This window comes from Euprymna scolopes, chromosome 1 (genome assembly GCF_053919585.1).
Source record: "Euprymna scolopes isolate OS-2025 chromosome 1, ASM5391958v1, whole genome shotgun sequence".
NCBI classification, from domain to species: Eukaryota; Metazoa; Mollusca; class Cephalopoda; order Sepiida; family Sepiolidae; genus Euprymna; species Euprymna scolopes.
Genome location: NC_136482.1, coordinates 64,437,396 through 64,464,474, shown reverse-complemented (window position 1 = coordinate 64,464,474; position 27,079 = coordinate 64,437,396).

Genomic DNA, 27,079 nt, shown 5'->3' with positions numbered 1-27,079 from the left:
ATTGTCGCGTTGATTATTTAATTGTAACGCAAATAATAAAAACATATTTTCGGGATTATTTATTTATGTTTGTAGTGTAGAAGAAAACGTACGAATGTTTTTAAGAAAGGTGTATTAAAAAATGGAGATTATTGTTTTTTTTTTTTAAGGCGGTGGGTAAATCGCCGGTGTAAAATGTTCTTATGGTTGTCAACGGGTTAAAGTAGATTTATTTGTAAGAAAAGTGCGTTAAAATAATTTAACGTAATACGGAAATGAACGATATAAAGAAAATGCAGAAAGTATTAACAATTGTTTATTTGGATAATTTAAGCGCGGAAAAAAACAATTGGGACGCTGAAAACGTACATAGAAAAACACTAAGTTTTATTGTCGCGTTCATTATTTGTTTATGTACGCATGCGCAACCGGGTGTCGTAAACCGGATGTTGGTTACAACACCCGTTACAAAGTCATTTGAGTTTTATAATTATATAGATTAAACAAGATATTTATATTAATAGAAATTCATTTATCTCAAAATATGTTATGGACTCCATCAATACTGCAGTAGATACATTCAAGCATAGCATTGCATTAAAATATATGATATACTCGCAAATGTATACCTTTTAAATATTTGTTGTAATGTGTTCAATAAATGTTATAATATTATTAGGATTTTCTTTTACATATTTATAATGTGCACTCTTTATTTTTAGAAAAATGCGATTCACAAACAAAAGGCTCAAACTCAAATATAAGTATAACAATATATGTAACACAGAACAATGAAAAACTAACCGTAATGCTGCCATATTAGGCAGACCATCTCGAAGAAGTTATCGAATCGAATTCACATAAAACCTAAAGAACCTAAGTGTAATTAAGCAGCTATAGGCGATCTTCTGGGTGTATCACAATAAGTCTCATGCGAGACATATCGAGAGAGGTGGGGAGAAAGAGATAACAAAAGAGTTTTTGTGTATATTGCGCACTGCTTCACACTAAAACAAATCCACACAATGCATATTATGCTGTAGATATAACGGTTTATCTTTCTGTTTACTGTTGTTTGTTGGTCAGTTGAATACTCATTCTGAATAGTTTATTTATTTTTATGGATTTGTTGATTAACGAAAAGTCTGGCCATACATTTTCTTTCGATATTTTCGACCAGAAATTGGTTTTCAATTTTTACTAGTCGCAATATCCAAAACCACTTAAACATCATTCTCTTTCCTTCTTCCTTCAGTTTGTTATTTCCCATGTAGTCTCTCTCATTTTGATCAATAATGTAGCTGCTTGTTCAATCACACTTCAGACTTATTCATCGATTAATCTAACTTTTTCAATCCGTCTGCTTTCTTTCTGAAAACACTCTTCGATCAATCAGCTTTGTTACGAATCCAACCGACGCCACATTTATTATGATTATATTAATGATGATTTCACGCGACAATACAGGAAACTTTTATCTTGCCCTACACAACACTTTCTGAACGAAGTAACGACAATTCTTTTTGTGATGTCGCATACGCTAATAAAATATCAGAAATAATCGGAATAAAAGTAGTAACTGGGGAATAATTGTTATAACGGTGTGAGGGGACACGGCAATACGCATTCACGGTTGCCGTCTGCTCACTGGCAGTCGAACATGAAAGTCATTTCACACAAAATAATAATAAAACGAAAATAATATTAATGTAACTTTGGCCGCTGCTAGAGTTCTAGTATCAGTAAAAATAAAAAAAAGACGTGTTTTTCTTCGTGGTTCAAAAACGATATCTCGTGCGCGAGATTTCACTGTGAAGTTAAAGAAAAAAGACGCAGAACAAAGGACGAAGAAAACGAAGAAGGAGAAGACGTACGGTTGCTGTTGGGAAAAAAGCTACTTGTAAGAAAAGTACAACGCTGACAGACCTCTTTTCTGTTTTCAAGAATTGAATTAGAAAACCAATGACAATGCCTGAAAAATAAAGAGACAAGTGTTATCAATAATTTATAAAAATTTTAAACCATAAACTAATGTTCCATCTTAAAAATAATTCCCTTGTCGAATCCAATACTTATCATTCACGCTTTAAACCTTACTAATAAATTTATTCTACAATAACTTTAAGCTTTTGATAGCCGTAAGATCTCAAAACGGGACTGCATGGCGATGTGATGTGATTGACTTTAGAAAAAACAGGAGTTCCAATAAATGTAGAGATTGGCCGTACGATGAGTTTTGCTCATTTGAAGTTCGGCATTCATAAGTGTACAACAAAACGAGAAAACAGTGAAATGGTTTCAGAAAGTTTATATCACAGTCATATTTTCTAATTATATCAAAATTTGCTTACGACTATTGGGTCACTTAAATCGCCTTACGCATTCCACTCGCGTTACTTTTCAAGTACATGTCAAACTTATATAATCTAGCACTTTTGACCACGTCTTGGTTGCTGTCAATCTAATATTCAGGAAACTTAAAGAAACTGCACATTTACAAAACCACAGTTATATCTTAACGAGGCTAAGTATAAAGTTAAACCCGTTAGGAAAACACGTTTAGAAGAAAAGGGAACGCATATAATCACAAAATCTAAACGATGGTTCATTTTTTATATTTTAAACTACATCTTATTAAATGAAACTGATAACATGAAAGCCACGCAATTAAATATCCTGAAACCAGCAATCCTTATTTCTGTAAATGTTATATCTTTAAGTACTTACAGTTAGTTGATTAATTTATTTAAAAAGTTTAATCATAAACCTAAAAAATAATATCCCCCAGAGTTCCCTGATAATTACATATTTTTTATAATTTGTGTAATCTTTGAACAAGACCCAGAAATTCGAAAAATTCGAGTTCAGGGCATACCTTCCGCATTTTTTCCTGACAAAAATTGTAGCGTTTTTTTTCACCTGAAGATGTCGAAGATTACATCGACTGAAACAGCGTACAGAAATATCGTCGAATTAATCAAAAGAATAAATTTTATCAATTCTTTTCCTTAATTGTCTTTCTAGTGGAAACTAATATTCTTGCAAATGCTTAATAATTTAAAACGTAGAATTTTTAATTCATTAATTTTTCGACATTTAAAATAGGCTATCAACTCTATAGCGTTTCGTAAATATTCTAATTAAAGGTTTATTCAAGCTGTTTTTGTGTTTGTGAATAAGTTTAAATCATTTAGTCTTACTCAAGCACGAAAACGTTTAAAATCCTGTTTATCTGATGTTAAAGTGTTTTTTTTTATTTCTCAATATACCACACATCGTGTGTCAGAAATGTTGCTGTTACTGTTGTTATTATTGACAATTGTTCCAAGTATACACTTAAAGCATTTTGCCGAAATCCCAATATTTCCTATGTTTTATACAGTTATATTGTATCCAAAATGAATCTAAATGTTTGTTAGTTGCATTTTTGGACATAATAACGCTGTCTTCTTTTGTGTCTGATGAAATTCAAATTATTGTCGCTAGTGCTGTGATATAAGACGCGGTCTATTCAAAAAACTGCATTTATAAATAAAATAATGTTACAGATAGACTGTTGTGAGATTGTTTCATGTAAACTTAAGGTTTTAAAAAGTTCCTATAGTCACATGTTATGTACATGCGTCTCAGATAACATTTCGATTGTATTTTTAGCAAATGTCGAAGCTGTTTAGTTTTAATTATTGAACATCTAAAGGTTAAATACTTGGTAATATTTGTTCAACATTTGGTAACATTTTTTTCTTTTGGTGAAAGTTTAAGGATTTACTTAAAAAAAAAAATTTCTCATTAAAATTATGCATACATTCCTATATAATCAACTTAATATGAGGTGTTAGACAACCATACGATAAAATAGTGGAATATATTTGCAAGAATAATATATATATGTGTGTGTGTGTGTGTGTGTGTGTGTGTGTGTGTATAGATTAGTATATTTGGCCAGCATTTTTTCGAAAAATATACATGTTTCATTGAAGAGCAGAGACAATTCTTGTCAATACTCCGACAATCTATTGTTTTTTTCTTTTTTCCGAACATTTTGTTCCAGTGGGAAAGAAATTTGCCGTATTCGCGAACGTTTTCGATCTCCATAAGTCGTCCGCTGGCGAGTGATAAAAAAATAATAAAAAATAAAGTAATAAATTGAATGGAAAGATGGTTAAATCGCTTTAAATCGTCTAAAAAACTTAAAAGCATTATTATGTATTAAGCTTAATTAATAGTTGTTATTTTTTTAATATGGATTAACAAGGCTTCAAAATTGGGAGGCGTACATTACACTGTGAAACGGCTACTATGGCAGTGTTTTTATTAATATATCTCTAAATTCGATTTTGGAGGGTTTCCTGTGCTGTAGAGTGCTGATAAATGGGGCTATTCGGGGAAGATAGGTGATATGTAAGTCGACGAGAGATTCTGATTCGAATCATGCCAATATACGTGTAAATTTTGGAGACACATTCTCTTATGGGGCATTTGTGCATACTGTCGCCGGATGCAAGGTTATTGTTTATCAATAATTGGCGTTTTTTAATTGTTTGTAATAAATAATACATCCTATTTTAGAGTTTTTTTCCGTGCTCCAAATATGTTTGTGTACTGTTTTTTTTTAATTGTTTTTTCGTCTATTTTAAAATTCGTATGCTTATGGTTGCAATAATATATCATCATCATCATCATCATCATCATCATCATCATCATCATCATCATTATTATTAATGACGGTTAAAGTGGGTTTAATCTGCTGGTAAACGATTTAATTTAGGAAGTTGTTATAAATTAGGGTTTGCTTTATGTTAGAAAGTACCTTATAGAATATTTCATCAGTGGAAGAACTACTGGCTCTGTAGATTATATTTTTCTATAATTTTATATATATATATATATATATATATATATATATATCAGGACATTGGCTTTTATAATCGAGGAGATATGATTCTTTACTAGCTGGGTTTTGTGTGGATAGGTAATAAATTTATCGGTGTATACTTTAATTTCTATATTGAGAAAGGGAATATTGTTAAAGTTCAATCAGATTCTTCATTATTTTCATTCATTTTTCTTCATTTTTTTCTTTTATATTTGTTTTACAATTTTCTTGGTTTATTTCTTACACTCGCATTAAATCCATGTTTTTAATCATCATTTTTCTTCAGTCATTTTTGTATTCATAATTTTTTCATTTTCTTTTTTTTCATTCATTTTTCATTCATCTTTCTAATCATCTTCCTTGAACATTAATTTTCTTCCATTAGTTTTAATTCATTTTTGTCTATTCATTTTAAATTTATTTTTCATTCACTTTCTTTCCTGCATTTGTTGTCATTCATTTTTCTACGTTGATTTTTCTTCGTCTATTTTTTCATTAAGTTTTATTAATTTTAAACTTTTCTTTCATACGATTTTATTCGTTTCTGTTTCTTCATTCGTCTATGATTTATTCAATTGTTGTCGTTCATTTTCGTCATTAGTCTCTGTTTTCTATTCATATTTTTCCTTTCATTCAACTTCCTTCATTCAATGTTTTTCATTCATTTTCCTTCATTTGCTCCAGTCATTTTCCAGATCTAGTTTTTCATTCACTTTTCATTCCTTTATTTCATTTTTTATCTTTATTCAGTGTTCAATCGCTTACACTCATCTTTTTTAATTTTTTATTCAATATTTTTGTTCATTTTCATCCATTTCTGTTTCATTTATTTTCTTTTATTTATTTTTTTTCATTTTGTTTATGCATCCCCTATCTTCATTACTTTCATTCATTTAAATTGATTCTTGTTTATTCCTTTTTTTAATTTAACGTTTTCATTCATTTTCTCTCGTTGGTTTTCTTGCAATCTTTAAAAATTCACTTTTTATCAATTTTTATTTCATTTTCCATTCGTATTTATACTCTTCTTTTTCATTTATTTATTATTCATTTTTCGGAAGTAATGAACTCGTATATCTTTAATGCAATAAGTAGATTATCTATTTCTAAACACAGTATTTTCGGGGAAAGAAAATCTGTATGATTTGATTTGTTATTGTCCAGAGTATCCCTAAGTATCTAATATTGTAATATCTAATAAAAAAAATCTATCTTTTTGTGGAGTGAGTCTGGTTCAAAGAAACTAATGTATTTTATTTCGAAAAACTGGTGTGTTATTACCTTATTTCTCTTCAAACCGCAGTGGGGAGGGGAAAACACGGTTAGATTAGATTTATACGTATAATTAACAGTCCCTTAATTTTCATTTGATTACTATAACCATTTGGTATGTAGTATATAACGATTCGGTTACAGCAGATGTTTCCCAGAAAACAAACAATATATTATCGGTTCTGTATTCATGAGACAATTCTCCCAGGCATCATCTCTTCCTTTTTTTTTTTTAAGAAATTAGTGATGCAGTATTTTTTCTGCAGTCATTATACCATCATTACAAGGAATGCCATCAATATTTTAGTAGGAGTAGTGTTTAGGCGACCATCCTCTTAGGCCTGACCCCCTGCTTATTGAGGAATAAGTAATAATATAGTAGCTCTTCCATGATAAATAATTATACCAGAATTAGAGTGATTATTTCCATCTTCTTTTTTTGGGGGGGGGGTAGTATAGCATTTTTTCATATTGTTGTCATGAGACATTGAATTCTTTCAGAAATTACACCATTTCTCTCAAACTATGGTGTAGTCGCGATGATCATAAAGTCGTCATTACAACAATTACCTTCACGTTTCATGAGCGAGCGATAAGTGAAGATTAAATTCGATGGTGTTGTAAATATATTTTCGTGAATAATTTGCTATCTATTGTTCTAATGTGTAAGCTAAATAACTCATGTGAATTATATGAATCTATAGTAAAATAAAAGCTAGAAAAGTTACGATCGATAAGAAGTTTTTGTCTGGGAAAATTTATCTAAAAGTGACACTTGAAAGTTTTCTCCGCGTTCAAAAATATGAACTTCCAATCCCCGGAATAACTGAATCTCACGTTGAGGTGCTTGTCAAACATGTAATTGCCAGTTATTTCGTCATTCCCTAAAACTAATATTGGAAATAGCGCGTATGTTAATATATCTATGTTCCATAAAATTCTGTTTGTACTTGTAGCAGTTTTCTGGGTGTTTAAGATGAAGTTGTCTGTATAATGCCCAGTGTACTGCAACCCCCACTTGATCGTGTATATTCTTATATTTCGTTTTAGCTAGTTTTCTGCATTCACTTATGATGGTGTTTATTGTCCACACAGTCTGCATTTACTGTTTTGTTTTGTCTTTTCAGTACTTTCATGTGGGTGGTTCGAATCACGTTATCTTCTTCGGCTGTTATTAAGGATTAAGTTTCGATTTGCTTATTGTATCCATGTTCAAGTTTTTTTCTTAGTCCGATCTTTTGTCATCTTCATGCAGTGTCCGTGTAGCTGTGTATTTTTCCATTTTTCTATTCGCGTTATATTATATTATTTTATCATTGGAATACTTTTTATTTTTTTATTTGCGAACTGTTATCCTCATCTTCATAGTTATTGTTTTACGTCGTTTCGGCATTTATCAGGTGGTTAACCGCAACGGATAGGAATGCTTAGTCTCTTAACTGTTCCGAAGTAATTACTTCCTTCCATAGGTGGTATATGGCAGATGTTGCCTGCTGTATGCGCTTGTCCTTTGTACAAAAGCTTTTCATTTCGAAGCCTAACGCTTGTCATCAGAAGAGGAAGGGCGGTGCTTGGTAACAAAATAAGGATTCGACGTCTATCAGTATGAATATTATTGAATTTTGAACGGGTTGAATGGGAAGAGACGGTTAATTAGGGGATTATTAAATAATTATAGTACTTTAAATATGTTGGAGAGGGGCTTAAATTATAGTAGGTGGTAGAGGATGGAGTACGCTTTAGGGAGTAGTTACAATATGTTATGGGATTTTATTAATTAATTAATTAGGGTCCAATGAAAGTGACATGTGCCGATTTATATAAGTAAAATAAAGAATAAAGGGTAAAATAGAAAAAAAGGAGCCTTTATACATTGTATTGCACTCCATGTTTTCAAATAGACCAGTAAATCTATATACACACCAGTATGCGTTTTTCTATTAGAAATATATTTACCTCTTGAATATATATATATATATATATCTATATATGTGTGTATGCGTGTGTGTGGGCGTATGTGTGTGTGTGTGTGTGGATAATCATTCACATACAGTACTGTTTTCATTCTATTACAACTCATCAGTGCGTATATATATATATATATATATATATATATATATATATTCAATCACATCTGATTGAACAGGACAGAGTATAATCAAGTATACAACCACAATACAATGCCCCCTCCAGCTATAAAAAACCCCATAGCCTCGAAATGTTACTATTAACATGCACCACACAAGTCCCTTTCACTGACCCTAATGGGAAAACATACATCGAAATAGATGGCGTTTCAATGGGATCACCTTTAGACCCTATATTCGCAGAATACTATATGACCCACCTCGAAAACTATCTTCTCAGATCAAAGAAATAAGCCCACTATCTATGCCCAATATGTCGACGACATATTCATTGCAGCCGAATCTACACAAGACATTAGAAAATTCAAACTAAACCTTAAAACACACTCCGTCCTCAAATTATCACACAAACCAAACATAAATAACAAAATACCATTTCCCGACGTATTAGTAGATTCAAACAACCCCACTAAATACGTAACATCAGCATACAAAAAACTTACTAAAACATGCAATGCTCAAATTACCAAAGCAGATGCCCTGAAAAATATAAAACTACCCTTATAAAAAATTTGATTCCCCGCTTATACAACATCAACCCGACAAATATTTTACAAAGAACTAACAAACATTAAAAAAATCCTAATAAACAATAATTTTCTCAATAAAATCGTCAAATAAGTACATAAAACTTTATTTAAACTCACTCCACAACAAAAACATAAACCCTTACCCTAACAAAGACGATACCATTAAAATATACTACACACTAACTACGAAACAGATGAAAAAATTATTTAAAAAGAAACTAATTAAAAGATACACCAGACCCACTGACCATAGCAAAAAGATCAAACTAATAATATATTATACTAAATTTAAAACTTAAAATTTAATAATTAAAAGCAATAATAACACCACACTAAACCAAACTTATCTAGTGTATGAATTTATTTGCCCCTTTGAAGAATTTCTCCGAACCCATTCTAAAAACTCATACAACGAAGGCCACATCACGACAAAACTCTCCCGACGATTAACCTATCATTCAACTGACAATAGCGCCATAAAGTAACACCTGATATCCCATGATAAAAACTTACAGTCGTCCGACAAAGAAATATCTTGACTAACAATACTACAATTAGATATTTTTACAACTGCACACGACGACTAATATAACTAGAAGCCATACTAATAAAAAAACTACAACCTCTTTTTAACCGGATCTCGTTTCTTGGGAAAATATACTAATAGTATTTAATAAGTAACAAGAAAATAAATAAATAAATAAACTATAAAATAAGAAAATCGAAATTAAAATTAAAATAATTCGCACCTAACTATTCTGCACCAACCTTTAGCCAATAAAAATGTTATAAATACACTAAACCTCAAATGAAAAGAAAACGCAAACGACAGCAACAATCTCTTATGATGATAATCGGACACCGATAGAAAGCGCTTGAGAAGCATATAGCTAAACAACAATTTATGGGTGCCATTTTATATAACATGCCGATTGAAATAAAAAAGACTGCTCGGCGAATCGAAAAGATATCCGGAAAAATCGGAAAAAAAGAATAACTCTGTCGTGTTCAATCAGATGTGCTTGAATAATGACTTGCTGCCAATATATACAAATATATATATATATATACAAATATATACATATATATATAAATATATATATATATATATATATATATATATGCGCGTTCAAAGTGCTACATTACATCTCCTCCTTTTGATACGTTTTTGATGGAGGGAAAATGATCTAGGAAAGTGACATTATGACCTTTTTATGACCTAGGATTATTCTGCCTCTGCAGTTTCTACACCATAACCAAAGATTTACATATTCCCAATATCAAAGTAATACACAATGATTGCTTGATTTTCCTCAAATGAATGCATTTAAGATATGTCATGGTAAAAGTTTCGGCTTGCTTAATTACAGTACACACTGATCGAAGTAGCAGGTCTCATGTGGTCGAGGTTAGTGCATAAAATTTGTTTTATCAATAGATCTACCGAAATAGGTCCTGTATTTGTGTGTGATTTATACGGTATGTTAGCAATAAAAAAAAAACATAATATATTTGTTCTCTTTGCTGATGATATCTTCTTTTATTCATTTTTGATTAATCCAACTGAATGTTCAACTAGAGCATTTGATTCCTGTTTGTGTCTGACCAGCTGAGCTGGTTAAGCATATTTCTATTTTATGAGTATGATGGTATCTAGCCTTCCGACGTTGATGAATTGTATAAGTGTTTTATAACTATACTCTGATGGTGTTTTACAATTACTCGTTTCGAATTATAAGCACAGCTAACAGCTATATATGGTTTTGTAAACCTAACAAAATTTACTTAACATATTATTATTATTGTTGTTGTTGTTGTTGTTGCTGTTGTTTTGTAGTTGGGTACATATTAAGAAGATGATGGGGACATATATCACGATGGCACGTATAAGAGAATACAAAGATAGTGATTAGAGGGCGAGAAGGCATTTATATATATTACAGTTCTTTTAACACAGAGGAGAGGAGGCATTTATAGACATTACTTGTGATGGAGTAGATGGGACATAACTTGGAAGGGTTTACATAATGTTCATTATCATTGACAAACACATTACCTTTTGCGTTCGTAAAGGATGACACAAGACAACAGTTACAAAACACAATGATGATTGCTTTATTCATCTGATCGACCGGTCGATTGACGTCAAAAATTCAAATGGTATTACTACATTGGTTTACTCCTATAATTATGGCCCGGATTACTGTGATTTTTCTTTTTTTCTTCTTCTTCCATCAGAGCGTCCAAGATCTCAAAACAGGGATGTCCCGCATCCATACATCTCTAAAAGAAATTATAAGATTATATCTTTCTTCCTACGTACTCACGGTATATTTTACTTTTTCTCCCTTCTTAATGCTACACGTGATTTGCCCATGGTACTGACTCTTATAGTCATTTGGTCCCCTAATGAATTTTCGTATCCTTCAATACCTGCCTTTTTAATTCATTGTGCCGAAACTTATAATTCTGATCGGTGCCGTTATGTGCAGCATGCTTAATAATCACACAATATCGCAGGTTCCCATCTATATTTTCCTAAGAGTGGCATATCTAATGCTGTGGCCTGACAAGTTACACTTCTTGCAAAAAATCTTATGGGCATCAAAAAAGAAGAAAAAGAAAAAGTCTCTCTTTTGGGCTTATCACATCCGTTTACGTAATTTTCCATTGTCTCCTCTCTAAAATTCTGACTTTTTCCTAGGCCAACCATCTGTCTCAATTATCGTTTCATTTTTTTTTATTTTCCTATTGCTTATTTCCTTCATTTTAATTTATTTATTTAATTGTGATTTGAATTCCTGACAACAAATACAATAACATTATACATACATTTAAAACCATTTACAACATTTGTTCAACGTCATATAACATTTTCAAAAATACACTATTACATTTAACAAGAATCTAGCTAAAACGTTACAGTAATAACTTTTTTTTCAAAATTTTTTTTCTGTAACAACCACAACAATAACAACAAGTGTGTTAAAAAATTGTTCCTTTTAAAAAAAAAATAAACACAGGGAAAGCTGAAAAGTTAAACTATGAACATAAAATTCTTTTTCAATCAATATGAATTTACACACTCTGTTTTAAAAAGTACATGCGACTTTGGAAAAGTCATTTCATAATGACCCAAATTTCTTTACTCGTGTGTGTCTGTACTTTTCAAAACAAAGCAATATATTTATCAATGAACACAAAAGTACTTATGTACTTGCTTTTCTTCGTGTGTGAGTGTTTTTCTGCTTTTTTTTTCATTCATATCTACGACTGTTTTTTTCTTCTGCGGCATATCATCTCTGTTTTATTTTTAAGTACATTTTTCTTTCATATGTGAATGTATGGTAAATCATCTAGATTTTTTCTTTGTCTTTCTTAATAGATATTCGTGTGTGGGTGTTTCTATTATTATTTCTTTATTTGTGGCATATCGACATTTTTACGCGTGAGAGTGTATGCTTGACATTTTTTCATTGTGTGTATGCGTGTATTTCGTCTATCTAAGAACCTTTATTTGTTTCTGTGGCATTACGCGAGGTTCTATTTTTTCACACCCTTGTATGGGCGCACCAAATCGCAATTGATGTTGTGTAGCTGGGGACATATTAAGAAAATGATGGGAACATATACTAGGATGGCATGTATAACAGAATACAAAGATAGTGATGAGAGAGAGAGAGAAGACATTTATATATATTATAGTTCTTTTAACACAGAGGAGAGGAGGCATTTATAGACATTACTTGTGATGGAGTAGAGTGGACACATATCTTGGAAGGGTTTACACAATGTTCATTATCATTGACAAACACATTACCTTTTGCGTTCGTAAAGGATAACACAAGACAACAGTTACAAAACACAATGATGTTTGCTTTATTCATCTGATCGACCAGTCGATTGACGTCAGGAATTCAAATGGTATGACTACATTGGTTTACTCCACCCCCTCGCCTCCAAGGGGCTCTGACTCCAACTTATCAGCTGACCAACTGACTGCCAACTGACATGCTCTCTGACTGACTAAAATCCGAACCAATAATATGAAGAAATGTCTTGTGCTTATGACGTCAGAAGTGTGTTTTTCAAACGTGACCAATTTCACGTGGCGTTACATATGTTTGTCCAACACACGTTTGGCGGACAAAAGAATCCTCAATATATAACTCAAGTCTATTTTTTAACAATATAATTTAATTTGCATTGTTTATTCTTTTACCGACATATTTAATATTCCGATTTCTAAAGAATGGACAATCAACTCTTTTTTCCGATATAAAAATATTTAACTATTCTAATAGAATTTAGCAATAGACTAAATTTTCAACATTCCATTTCTTAACTTTGCCTACAGGGTTCGATTCTAGGCTTATCCTAATCTCATTTTCACTTATCTCTTATTATTATTTACATGGGAAGAGGACATCCCTTCCCTGTAAGATTATTATTATTATTATTATTATTATTATTATTATTATTATTATTATTATTATTATTATTATTGGCTCACAAGGAACTTTCACGGAGTTCTTCAGAGACCTCTCCCTGAAAACAGCCTGTGGTGTTTCCTGGAAGCTTAGTCTCCCCAGGTTTCCAATACTCTCCACCTCTTAAATTTATTATCGCAACAGCTGCTTGCCATTTATTTCTCGTTGGCAGCGGTCATTGGTCTTCACCGAATTGAGTGGCAATAAGCCTCTCCAAGGTCCTAGTTCTCTTCGCACTTATTCGGCTGAAGTCTGGTCAGTTCATGGGCCCTTTCTTCCTCACCGACTCTACTTGGTTATTTGGTCTCGCTCTTTTTTATGGGGGCAGTGATGTAGCAATGGAGGGTTAGGTAGGGTTGGGTTAGAGAACTTTTGGATGTGCGGCTTCAGTGTTGTTAGTTCAATGTGGTGTTTCATGTTTTGCCTTTGCAACAGCTTGTCTTGCCCGCGCTTGTTGCCCCTGTGTGTTAGTTTTCAAATTCAAGGGTTTTCCTTATTATTATTATTATTATTATTATTATTATTATTATTATTATTATTATTATTATTATTATTGAACCTGCTTTCTTACTTTTCTTCAAACTCATACACACGTTTACTTTTAAAACTTGTTCAGGCCACACCTGCGATTATATTACTGTAAGAATTTCTATTCAATCAATTTCAACTTTAAGGTTATTCAGTTCTGCAAATCTACATATTTGTGTTATTCCTGATGGTCATAGGCGCAGCTCTACGACACTCTAATCGGCTCAAGGAAATTCACCGTATGAGTGTTACAGACTTCGACTTACTGTGCATCAAAATCATTGGTAGCCTAACATTGAAAGTAAATCCGATAAGTTATGCGACAGAAAGTTATAATATGAGAATCAAGAAAACGGAAGGATTGGCTATATTTGATGAAATGGATAAATGTATTGCTATAGTTTAGTTGTCGAACAACATAAGTTGTTTTTGTTCTTTTCGCCCATAGTAGTTTAACGAATAAAAATGCATTTTAAAATAGTTAAACTATTTATAACTTTAGAGCATATTAATACCATTGCTATAGATGGAAATATATATATATTTATATATATATATATATATATATATATATATATATCCTTCAGAATAAAGTTATCTAACAAATAAACTGGTATGGAAATCTGTGATTATAGGTCTTACAAAATATTATTGGCAGTAATATTCTACAAGGACTATACAATCTAAATAAAAATAAATGCTCGATATACAAGATAAAGCAAATAAATCAAATTTTAGTCATTCAATAAATTAAAAATTTTGGACGTGAAATGGTCAAATTTTAAATCAAAGAGTTATAATATTTCAAATAAATTATTTGTTTTATAATAATAATAATAATAATCTTTGGATTTAAAATTTGACCATTTCACGCCATAAATTTTTAAATTTATTGAATGACTAAAATTATATATATATATATGTATATATATACTAGCAAAAGCACCCGTCGTTTACTGGGTTCAAAAACACCCTACAAAAAATGGACTCTGATCTATGAAAGTATGATAGATTATGAAAAGGAGGAGTGTTAAAGAGATAGCTTCGAATTTGAGGTTATCAAAACCAAAGCAAAATATGATGAAAGTAAAAATAAAATAAATAAACCCCATAATTTATTATACCATACCCGTTCACACTGAAACACTTATCACAATATTCTGTGGATATATATATATATATATATATATATATATATATATATATATATATTAAAAACCTTGTTAAACTTTGTGATATATTTCCATTCTATTGAGGTCAGGCGCGAACGTACACCTCATAATTTTATTATACAAATATTTCTTCAAACTGAAGCATAATTATCAAAGTATACTTACGCAGATAGATATGAAAAGTCTTTATGAAAGTGTGTGCCAATTTCCATTCTATGGAGGCCAGGCGCGAACGCAGACCCCACAATTTCATTATACCATCCCTATTTAAGTTAAAACATACGTATCAAAGTATTATTATGTACATCTATATCAAAAACACTTGTAAACGTTTTTTTTTTTCATTTTTTTTTTTTATTTCCATATTTTGTGGACCAGGCGCGAACGCAGACCCCACAATTTTAATGAATCACTGTTCAGCCAGATCAAACATATCTATTCCTGTGTCTCGATACATATTCTATCATTATATGTGATCAGTTTTCTATAATAGTCAACCATATAGGAGCCTATTCGTGACCAGACACACACACACATATACACACACATATACACACAGAGACATCCAGCTTTATTTTATAGATATGCATTCAAAATTGCGTGTGTTTGGCGTTTTTAGTAATCTTATAACGACCTGTTGAAGATTAACTGCATTCTGTTTGTGTGCTAAACATATTTTTAAAGTGCCACAATGGACACAATGTAAGCACGGAAACGTCATCAGTGTACAGTTAAAATAAGCATTATACACATTTGATGATGCTTAGGTTTTAATAAAATGTTGAGATTTATTTATTATTAAAAAAAGAAACATTAAACTGTTACTGAACTCAACAGTATAAATATTACAAATTCTAAATACACGCTATGATACAGATGCATTTTCGGTTTGTATGGTGTCATTTTGATTAATTCGCCATTGATTTTAAGTTTTTGTTAGAGTCGGTAACAAATTTTGTATTTTGTTAGTATATAATTTAACGTTCACAGTACTTTGCCAATTGTCAGAAATTTATTGAAAATATCGGCTGGGGTCGAACTTAAAACGATTTGATGTAAAGGTATCTAGGTCAAAGGTTAAGATGAGAGAAAAGATGAAAGTCACACTTGTGTCCATAATTTCTGTTGCGTTCATCGTAAAGATTCGCTACTTGATCCGAACGAATGAAAGCTACACTTTAAATGGCATTGACCTTTCTTATTGAGCTTGGGAAAATCGGCTAGCATCGAAATTATGATGAAATTTCAATCCAAGTTGATAACAGAAACCACAAAACAAAAGTTTCATCTTATCAGATAAATAGGTTTTAAGTTATCAACGTTACCATGGCATAACTATGAAAAAACTTTGTAAAATATAGAGATATATGGCGCAGATTAGAATTTTGACCATTCTCACGTTATTTTTACGACTTATGTTCTTTCTATAAATACGAAAAATTTATATTCTTTATAAAATTAACAGATAATCTGTTTTAAAACATGCTTTTAGATACAAATAAAAATGATTTTCTAATTAATTTCGGATTTAAAATTCCTCGTCATTCTACTGGGCAACACTTTTCAACTTTATATTCTATTTTTATTTCATTGTACACTGACAATTTAATAATTTAACTTTGACAATTCAGATATCATTCGTGAGTGATATTAAGAGATAAATAAATATTGCCGCGTTTCCATTCTCTTTCGCTATCATAATAATGATTTTAAATATTACCTATCTTAAAATTAGCAAATTTACTACTAGAGCTATCACGTGATTTATATATCTAATATTTTGCATTAAGTCTTATAAAATTAATATGTTATTTTGACTATGCGGTCAGTTAAGGATATTTTCTATTTGTCTTCTTCAAATACACAATGTTGCGACTGTATATGCACACATATTTCTTTTGCTGGCATTATTTTACAGATTGCATTATGATAACAAGCACTATATCACACATTTTCTTTTCCGAACAGATAGAAAACCCGTAGATCTGGAAATCACCCCTTTGCATGTTTCTGATAGAAAAAAACTAGACTCCTCAAAGGCGTGTGAGTCTCATTGCCATTAGTACCAGTGTTAAAGAATCACCCCACCAGTCTCTTCTCATCTTTGCTAACAGTTTTGCATCGTTAATAAATAAATTGTTTGTCTAAAATCTTGTAAATTGTAAACTTATTTCTGGCTAACAGTATGGATTTTTGCAAACTCGTTCTACTGCAGATATTTAACTGTCATTTCTTAACGCATATACCATGCACTAGTGAAGTGAGGACTGTAGCTCTTGATATTGTTAACGCTTTTGACAAGATATGGCATGAAAATCCTCTCATGAAAATAATAATGGCGTATTTCTGGACAAATATTCAACATAATCAGATTCTTTTGAGAGTAAAGAAAAATCCAATTTGTGCTCGATTGCTATACGTCTAAACTACATGATATTAATGCATGCGGGCCGAAGAGGTTGATTTTGGACTTTTATTGTTCATACACGACGGCCCTAAGAAAATAGTGTTCGTGATTGGTACATCTCTGATAAAATAGTGTTCGAGATGGGTATATTTTCTGATGGCACCATGCTCTGTAATAGGCATGAGAAGAAAACGCATACAGATATATATAAGTCAATAGCAAGAAGCTCAGTAAGCGACTTTCAGTCTGTACTTGAAAAGAAATGTAAATGATTGCAACATTAATGTTACTACGATTAAGCTTCTTTCTTTTAACAATTACAGAGAAACAATTTGCATGACAAATAGCACTCTCAGAATTCAAATTCAATTGCTTGACATCCACATGAAATGTGAATTTAACAAATACATTGAGAACGTTTTAAAGATTACTGCAAAATAGTGCTAGAAAATACATCACAGATGAGAGTATATTTCATTTTAGAAACCCACATTTTTTTATATGAAATATTGTTGCTACATCTGGACTAATGCATTTACTATTAGTATGAGGGTAAAAAAGAGTCGAAACTTAATAGGTTTCGCGCTATCGGCTAAGCTCTAGCCTCTGTCCCATCGCTGCAAGGTTGCATCGCTGTTTTTATTATACAAGGATTAATCGAAAGTGCTTTGATGAACTCGTCACTTGTTGTCCCTTCACGACTAACCTGAGGCAGCAAATCCATACCTCTTCACTGTTAAGGTCCCTAGATGCGAGAAAACCTTCTACTCTAGGAGATGCTTCCATCGGATTGCTAGACCTTTAGAATTCCCTTCTGTTCTTTACTACTAGGATAATAGTAACATACAAATCACCAAACCACAGATTCCCCTGTTAGACACGATCCCAATAATAGTCTCCAACTTCCAATCGGCAGTATGCATTGTTTCAGGTGAAAAATAGTAAAATAAAAATTCCAGTGTTTGGAATATCGTTTTGTAATGTTTTCATTTCATTAAGATAAACACAACAAAATATAGATAGACATTCATCATTTAATTGAAATGAAAAATTCAAAAATAATTATGCATCGGGGTTCAATTAAAATTTATAATTACATTGGCATCTGTGAAATAAATTCTTTCTGAATTAGCCAATTAATAAACAAGATAATGTCGACCTATACATGAATTTCAAGATATTATAACATATTCATTTCACATTTATATAGGTGAAAAAACATTCATACTTTCGTTTTTTTTTATGAGACTATTTATATGTCATAAATTATACGGCATAATCACGTTGACGCATCGGTTCCTGTTTTATTACTGGATTTAAGCAACGTTGAGCCTGATCAATACTTAAATAGGGGACCATGTGGGAATTCCAAGTCGTATATGTGCTCTGCCCTTATTGAATGGTTGTTCCCAGTAGTCTAGTACTTCTCCTTGCAACTGGATTCAATTCATGGGGTCGTGGTTGGTCATTGTTCAACCCTTGCCTCAAAATTACACGCGCAGCTACCTCTACATTGTCTCCCGAGACTGACCGGGGGCATCGATCGTAATCTATTATCCATTTAACAACTAAACAAATTAGCTTTCTGCGAGCCTTTCACTATTTATTTAGTTATTTAATGCTGTTCTCATTAATTGCAGATTTTATCGAGATATCTGAATTTCCTTTAATTACTTTTTTCTTTAGCAATTTATTTATCAACGGGCGTTTTTAAACATTTGGCGATGTGGTGGTGGACAAGTTAATCAAATTTCCATCTGATTGAATAAATTACTCGCTGTTGTTTTTACGGTATTAAGCAGTTTAACTGTTCATTTCAAAACGTAATATTCTGCATGAATCTGATACTCTTTACTTTAGAAATAAGTATGTCTTCCTTATAATTCTTTATTTGTTAAAATTGGAAGGATCTGATACAAGGTCCATAATCCATCATTTAAAAATAAAACTACTCGATAATTTTAAGTGATTTTTGTTGTACGACGTTTTCATTGTCACTGCACAGATTTGTTTGTTTTTCATTTTAGTAGAATTTTTTATTACCAAATAAACTACACGAGGATTTTACGTGAACTTTTGTTGTACGACCTTTTCTTTTCCTTCCATCACTGTTAAAATACTATTTGTTATTTCATATGTTCAAGTACTTTATTTCCTCATTTAAGAATAACTTATCTTGCCTTTGGTACCAGTACCTAGATGATTATTATTGTATAATTTTAACTGTTTTGACTTTACCTCTTTCAGGGTTTGTTCATTGTCAATAGACAATAAATAACTGCTGGATAACTAGATCTATGAACAAGACCACCGACCTCTAATTGAGTTTCAATGACTGTCGTACAGTTCCTCTTCCCAGCATGCAACAACATCACGCCAGACCTTGACGCAGATATTGTGACAGCAGTCCTGACAACCATGGCGCCATACACATTGTTGATGCTTCTACTCATACGGCCACAGTTGAGAAGATTAAACGGGCAACCATAACCGCGGCCGGTACTACCGAAGACTGGGCCTACTCTCAATCACGCTGGGCAGATTTTGTGGCTGCCACAAAAATTACCGGATGTGAAGTGATCCAACAATTGAAATGCTGTGACGAGCCACTACATAGGGATCACATTTGCACATCAGGTGGGAAACTCACAGACAAAACTCACAGATAAAACCATGTGTGCCATCTGGAAGTTAGCCGAGAAGAAAACAGAATGATTGCACGGGTTGCACTGCACAACATGCAGCAAGATCATAACGAATAGTTACGCTACTTCGGTGCTCGCTTTCGAGGACAGGCAGATATATGTAAGTTTGTAATCCCATCCGCCACCTGTAACTACAACGTAAACTACACTGGCGCCATCATACGCGACATGCTGAGCCGAGAGATACTGATCCTGATATTCAAATAAATCTCCTGGGAAATAAAAACCACGGCATGTCAATGGAAGAGGCGTTTCAATTTATTGGGGCTAAAGAGGTTGGTAAGCGATTTGTCTCAAAATTGTTAAACACCTATTCAGTGAAAGTTGCCCAATCTTCATACGAAAGAACTAAATTCCAACTCGATTAGGACAAACAAAGACCATGTTCCTATTGTGATAAACAAAGTCATAGCGCAAAAGGCACCGCACGTGTCCGCAGCAGTCAATGCATAGCCTTTGGACACAAGTGTGAATACTGTCATAGATACAACCACTTTGAAATTATGTGTCGTAGTAAAGGAGCCCCTAATTTTACTCGACCAACACAGCCCAAAAAGTATACGAAAGGGAACGCTGTTTTTAACTCTCTATGTAACGTCAATGATGGCTTATCTAAAAGTAAAACCCACAGCCCAACAATGATTAGCATAGAGAGCAATATACGGCTCAATCACCACGTTTGTGACAGTCTTTCCAAAACTTGGATCACACAGAACTCCGAACCACAGCCATTCATAAATCTAACGTTAAAGGCTCTTCCTGAAGATCACACAGTTCTGGGCGTTGACTTACCGGCACGTCCTGTAGCCATTAGTATGCTAGCCATGGTCGACACCGGCTGTCAAAATTGCCTTGTCAATCTCACAGTGGTCCACTGCCGTAGGCTACGTGAATCGAATCTGATTTTAGTAACAATGCGCATGCATACGGCTGCTAACAATGGCATTAAAATATTAGGAACCATTTTACTGCGCCTCTCTAGCAGAAATCGCCATTGACAACTCGTCGAGACGAGACAAATGACGTATATTACCCCATCGTCAGATAAACTATTTCTAATCAGAGAGCTTGCGCAGATTTTGGCTTGATTGCTCCTGATTTCACTACCGCACATGACACGCACAGTCAAAATCCTGCTACCATAGAAGAGACATACAGGGCAACTTGTGGATGCCCAACTCGCCGTCCCCCACCTCCACCAGCAACGGCACTCTCATATACAGCAAGAGAGGAAAACCGTGTGAAGCTTCAGCCAGCAGATTTTACACATATGAACATCAAACCTTACCTATGATAGACTGCCTACCGCTCAAGCTAATGGTGAGCCTGGGTGCCGAGCCTGTAGCTCATAATACGCATGTACCGGTTCCTATACATTGACCGCAGGAAGTCAAAAATGACTTGACCGGGACGTGTAATAGGGAATCATTGAACCAGTACCAATTGGCGAATCTGTCACATGGTATCGTAGAATGGTGATCTACGCAAAGAAAAACGACGAAGACGCACAGTCAATCTTCAACCCCTAAATTCCAATGCACCTCGTGAAACGCATCGTACATCATCGCCATTCCTCCAAGTGCGATCAGTGCTATCTGTTAAAAAGAAGACTGTCCGCAATGCAGTGAACGGTTACCACACTTTACCCTTTTGTGAGGAAGGGCGTCATCTTACCACATTTATCACCCCTTGGGGTCGAGATCGCTACAGGTCAGCACCATAGGGTTACATTGCTACAGGCGACGGATACATATGATGCTATGACGGGATTGTCGCAGACATACTAACCAAGACGAAATGCATTGATGATGCTTTGTTATGGGTCGACAACTTGGTAGAAAGAATTTTTCAGACCGTAAACTGTCTTTACATCAGTGAAAAAAAACAGTATCACGCTAAACCTGGATAAATTTATTCTAGGAACAGACGCCGTTGAATTTGTTGGATTCAAGATTACCAAGAACGATTTCCGTGCATGTAGGAAGTTTTTACAAGCAATTCTGGATTTCTCAACACCGAAAAATATCACCGATGTTCGTTCATGGTTCGGTTTCACTAACCAAGTGTCTTATGCTTTCAGCATGACAGAGCGCATGTTACCATTCAGGGGCTCCTTAAACGAACCACCCAATTCTAAGTGGAGTGAAAACCTAGAAGGACTATTTCGGTAATCCAAGGCATCGATTTTTGCTGAAATTGATCCGGTTAAACCGGATTGGTCGTGGCAACCGATTGGTCGTCTGGAATCGGATTTTGGCTCCTACAAAAACACATAAAAATGAACCGTCTTGCTGTCACTCTGGCTGGAAGGTAACCTTAGTTGGCAACCGGTTTACACATACAGCAGAATTACGCTACGCGCTGATAGAAGCTGAGGCGCTCAAAGTCGCAGACGCCTAAGAAAAAGCTAGATACTTAGATTATGGATGTTCGAACCTGATCATTACGGTAGACTACAAACCGCTGCTGAAAATATTCCTTGATAGATTACTTGAAGATATTTCCAACGCCCGCTTACAGAACCTCAAAGAAAAACACTACGATACAGATTTACTATGGTCCATATCCTTGGAGTAAAGCATCGCGCCTTGACTGTCTGCCATGCCATCCGACGCATGAACCTATAAATTTTATACTACCCGATCACCTAACATCTCTCATAGAGAGAAAACAATTGTCGTGAATGTATAACGTGTAATGAAAATCTGTAAAAACATGACTTACAAAACAAACACAAATTAACTGCAATTAACTAACTACCCATCCATCTGATAACATACAGCTTTGGCATTGTCGACTGGTCACAAAAAGACAGAAACAGGCTTGACGCTAACACGAGGAAAATGTTTACACTATATAGAATAACGTACGTCTGACTGTTTTACACGTAAGACAGAATCAGAAAACAAGTCTGTTACAAAAATAACCTAAAAGAGTCAATGAAATACACCAAGAATTTCCATTGAAAAAAAACTATAAGAATAGGCCAACCAACAGCGTGCCAAGTATTTTCTGGTTGAATTCACCTAGGGCTGAATAAAGTTCCTATAGACTGGCAAAAAAGAGGATCGCTTCACTATGATAAGGAGAGGATTATAATGACTGCCCAAGCTCAAGACTTGATGATTAATACTTTTAAAAAGATGTGTGTGTAAGTTTTCCTACGGAATTATCTTTAAAAGTTGAATATCGAATGTAACAGCAAGTCATTGCAACACATACTAGAAAGAACAGCTGAAAATAAATCACTATGATTGTGCTATTCCTACAGCTATGTATTTTGCAGCCAAAGCCATTAAACCTGACATAGGGATATGGGACAAAAAGGAGACAGAAACAAGCCTAAGAGAAGTTGATGGTGCTGAGACGGAAAAGATAACGAAATACCAAGGTATTATGTATGGTATAAAAAGAAACTGGAATCTTAGGAAAATCTCTATCATTCCAGTAAGTATAGAAGCAACAGGACTCATGAAAAATAATTTCCAAACTACATGGCAAATATACCCGGTGAGCCAAGTGCAATAGACATTCAAATGTTTATACTTAAAAGGACGATCAGAACCTTAAAAAGATTTCTCGGTTATAATTATTAAATGGCGGGTGAATGCTTGGTATTTGGTATGATGACCCATGCATAGTTTATAAATTCTGTTTTGAAGTTTTATTCCTACATGCATATGGACAGGAAGATGAATAAATATATAACTACTGAAAATAAATACATAATATATTTCCTTAAAATATGTGTGGGTGCATAATATATATATATACTTACTGGTTTTGGCGAATTGATAGATTTCTCCTTTCCGCCTCATGCACGTTTCATCACCCTCATAGATTATTTTGGTTTTAGTGTGTCCTTCATATACGATAATTTATTAAAAATAAAAGACACAATTTTTCAAGAAAACATATATAAAGAGACGTGAACAAGATAAATCAGAGAAAAGGCATCTCCAAAACAAGAAAAACTTACTTTAAAAATAATAACAGGAAAACCCTTAAAATATCATCGGCCAGAACGTTAGAAAACGCTCAAGACATCATCTTAATGTTATTATGCATAGCTAGATTCGACCTTTTTTCGATTCTAAACTTAAAGCGGATAGAATTATAATAAAATTTGAAAATGCCAGTTGATAAAACATTGTTAGCGCTAATGTTAAAGAATAATAGATATAAAATGTTAGATATTATTAAATACAAAAATATCGTTAAATTAAAAAGTTACTAAGCAGCCCATGCGCCAACTCTATTTTTGTACTTTTAAACATAATTACAGAGTAAATAATCTCGGTTTGAGATAAATATGCAACTTATAGCAAATATTATTAATTCTACTTATGTGTATGTTTCTGGTTTATACATAATCCATCCAAAACAATAATGGTGGTACAGTCTAAGAAGTACAGATCCAAAACTGCATAAGAAAAAATATTGTCCTAGTTTTATTTGCATTAATTCGAATCAGCTACTCTTGGGTTTATAGATTGCAATCTATCTATATTATAAATATTTATATCAGTTTATTCTTATACGTTATTCTATATGCAGCATTGCTAATTACTGGATATAAAATGTTTCGAAGCACTATTCCCTTCAAAAGTTATTTGAAGCATAAGTGACTGATTTTTAATGTATTGGACTTACTAATATAATCTAATCGTACGATCTGTTGAAATAAATAACTCACTTCTCATACTTTACAAGGAAATGAACCATAAAACTAATCCTTAACTTCCTGTGAATGTAAAGTATGCTAACAATTACTTAACCGATTTTACTAATTCCATACCTAGGTTGTTGTTATACATAAAAAATTAGAATATTAGTTTATCTTTCGGTACAATAAACATCTATACATATCTATACATTTATTACTTAAAGCATTTTACAATTAATGATTTGATCATGTGATTTAACTAATCATAGAATGCAGATAAAGGTTTCGAATATTCTGTAAACTATTTAATTACAAAAATATGTTGATATTGTCTTAACTATCTAACGCTGGTCATTCCTAAGATCTGTCAATCAGTTTAAGCACATTCTAATACAATCGATCTTAAATTATTTAATGAGTATCCTTATTTATGGGTCGCCTTAAACTTTAGTCGAAATATTCTAATTATATTGCTTATGATTCGTAGATGATTTGAAACATGCCAATTTACAAGGAGAGCAAATCGACTATTTAGAAGTTGGCACTGCATTAATATGTATTAATTCATAATCAATCATATTTTTATATGTAATTATATCTCTACATGAACAAATTGACTTTAACAAATTTTTCCAACGTTCAGATAGATCTAAAGTAGGATAGCACATAAGTATTTCAATGTAGACTGTTTTACATAATCTTCCACAATCTGTTTAGTATATTGTCATGTCACTTGCCTTTTCTTTTGTTAGGGATATTCATTCGGTCTACCAAACATAATTAGCTTTAACTTAAATTAAGTAGCATTATACGTGATGTTGCCAAGCTAATCAAAAACCTTGATTCCAGTAAAGCAACCGGTCCTGACGGTATTCCAATTATAGTACTCAAAAAACTTTAACCAGAACTAGCACCCATACTTACAAAACTGTTTAAAAGTTGTCTTAAGGAGAATTGCTTCCCATCACCCTGGAAAATCTCATCAGTATGCCCTGTATTTAAGAATTCAGGTGATCGTTCATCCCCCTCTCAGTACAGGCCAATAAGTCTCCTGTGCGTCATGAGTAAGTTGCTGGAATCTGTGTTAAAAAGAGAAGTAATCAACCATCTCAGCAAAAATAACCTTCTTAGTGACACACAATATGGTTTCCGTTCTGCTAGATCTACAGCAGATGTGCTTACAGTTATATCTCATAGGATTAACGAATTTCTCGACAGAGGCAACCTTTCTAGGGCAATTGCTCTTGACATATCTAAAGCCTTTGATAGGGTATGGCATAAAGGTTTACTTCACAAAATCTCCAGCTATGGTATAGCTGTAAATGTCTTCTCGATTATTAAATCATTTATCTCTGATAGGTGCATGGTCGTAGTTGATGGGCAAAAATCAGAAGCCCACAGTATAAATGCTCGAGTCCCTCAGGGTTCCATCCTGGGCCCAACTCTTTTCCTGATCTACATTAATGATCTTCCAAATCACATCCTTACATCATTCGTAGACATTTTTGCTAACGACACTACTATCTATGGTAGCACATCTAAGACAGTAAATGACCAAGTTCTCTCCGATTCTCTCTCCTCTGATCTTGATCTCGTTGTACAATGGGGAAAGGAGTGGCTGGTTACTTTTAATGCATCTAAAACCAAACTTCTATCTTTACATCATCAACGTTCTGATCCCCATCTGGCATCAATTAAAATGAATGGCTCTCGTCTTCAGAAGGCCTCAAGTTTTGACAGGCTTCTGGGCTTGACCTTTACTCCTGATCTTAAATGGAATACGTACATCAAATCTGTTGCCAAGGCCGCTGGAAAAATGGTCGGATCCTTCTATCGATCCAGTAGATATCTCACTGCTGATGCAATTCTCTATCTATATAAGAGCCAGATATGTCCAAGGATGGAATATTGTTGCAACATCTGGGCAGGAGCTGCTAGAAAAGACTTGTCCTGCCTTGATAGAGTTCAAAATAGTCTTCGTGGCCTGGTGGGTGATGTCCTTTTCTCTTCGCTGCAACCTCTATCTCACAGAAGAGATGTTGCAAGTTTGTCTCTGCTTTATCGTTATTTTCATGGAAAGTGTTCGACTGAGCTTCAATCTATGGTCCCCCCTCGCCAAACTTTCACAAGAAACACTAGACTAGCTGAAAACATTATCAATAATTTTCCCCACTCTTTATATAGATTTTACATAGATTCCATGATCAAATCTTCTTTCTTAGAACTGCACGCCTGTGGAATTGTCTTCCGTTTTCCTGCTTTCCAGTTGTCTATAATATGGTTGTCTTCAAGTCCAACGTGAACAAG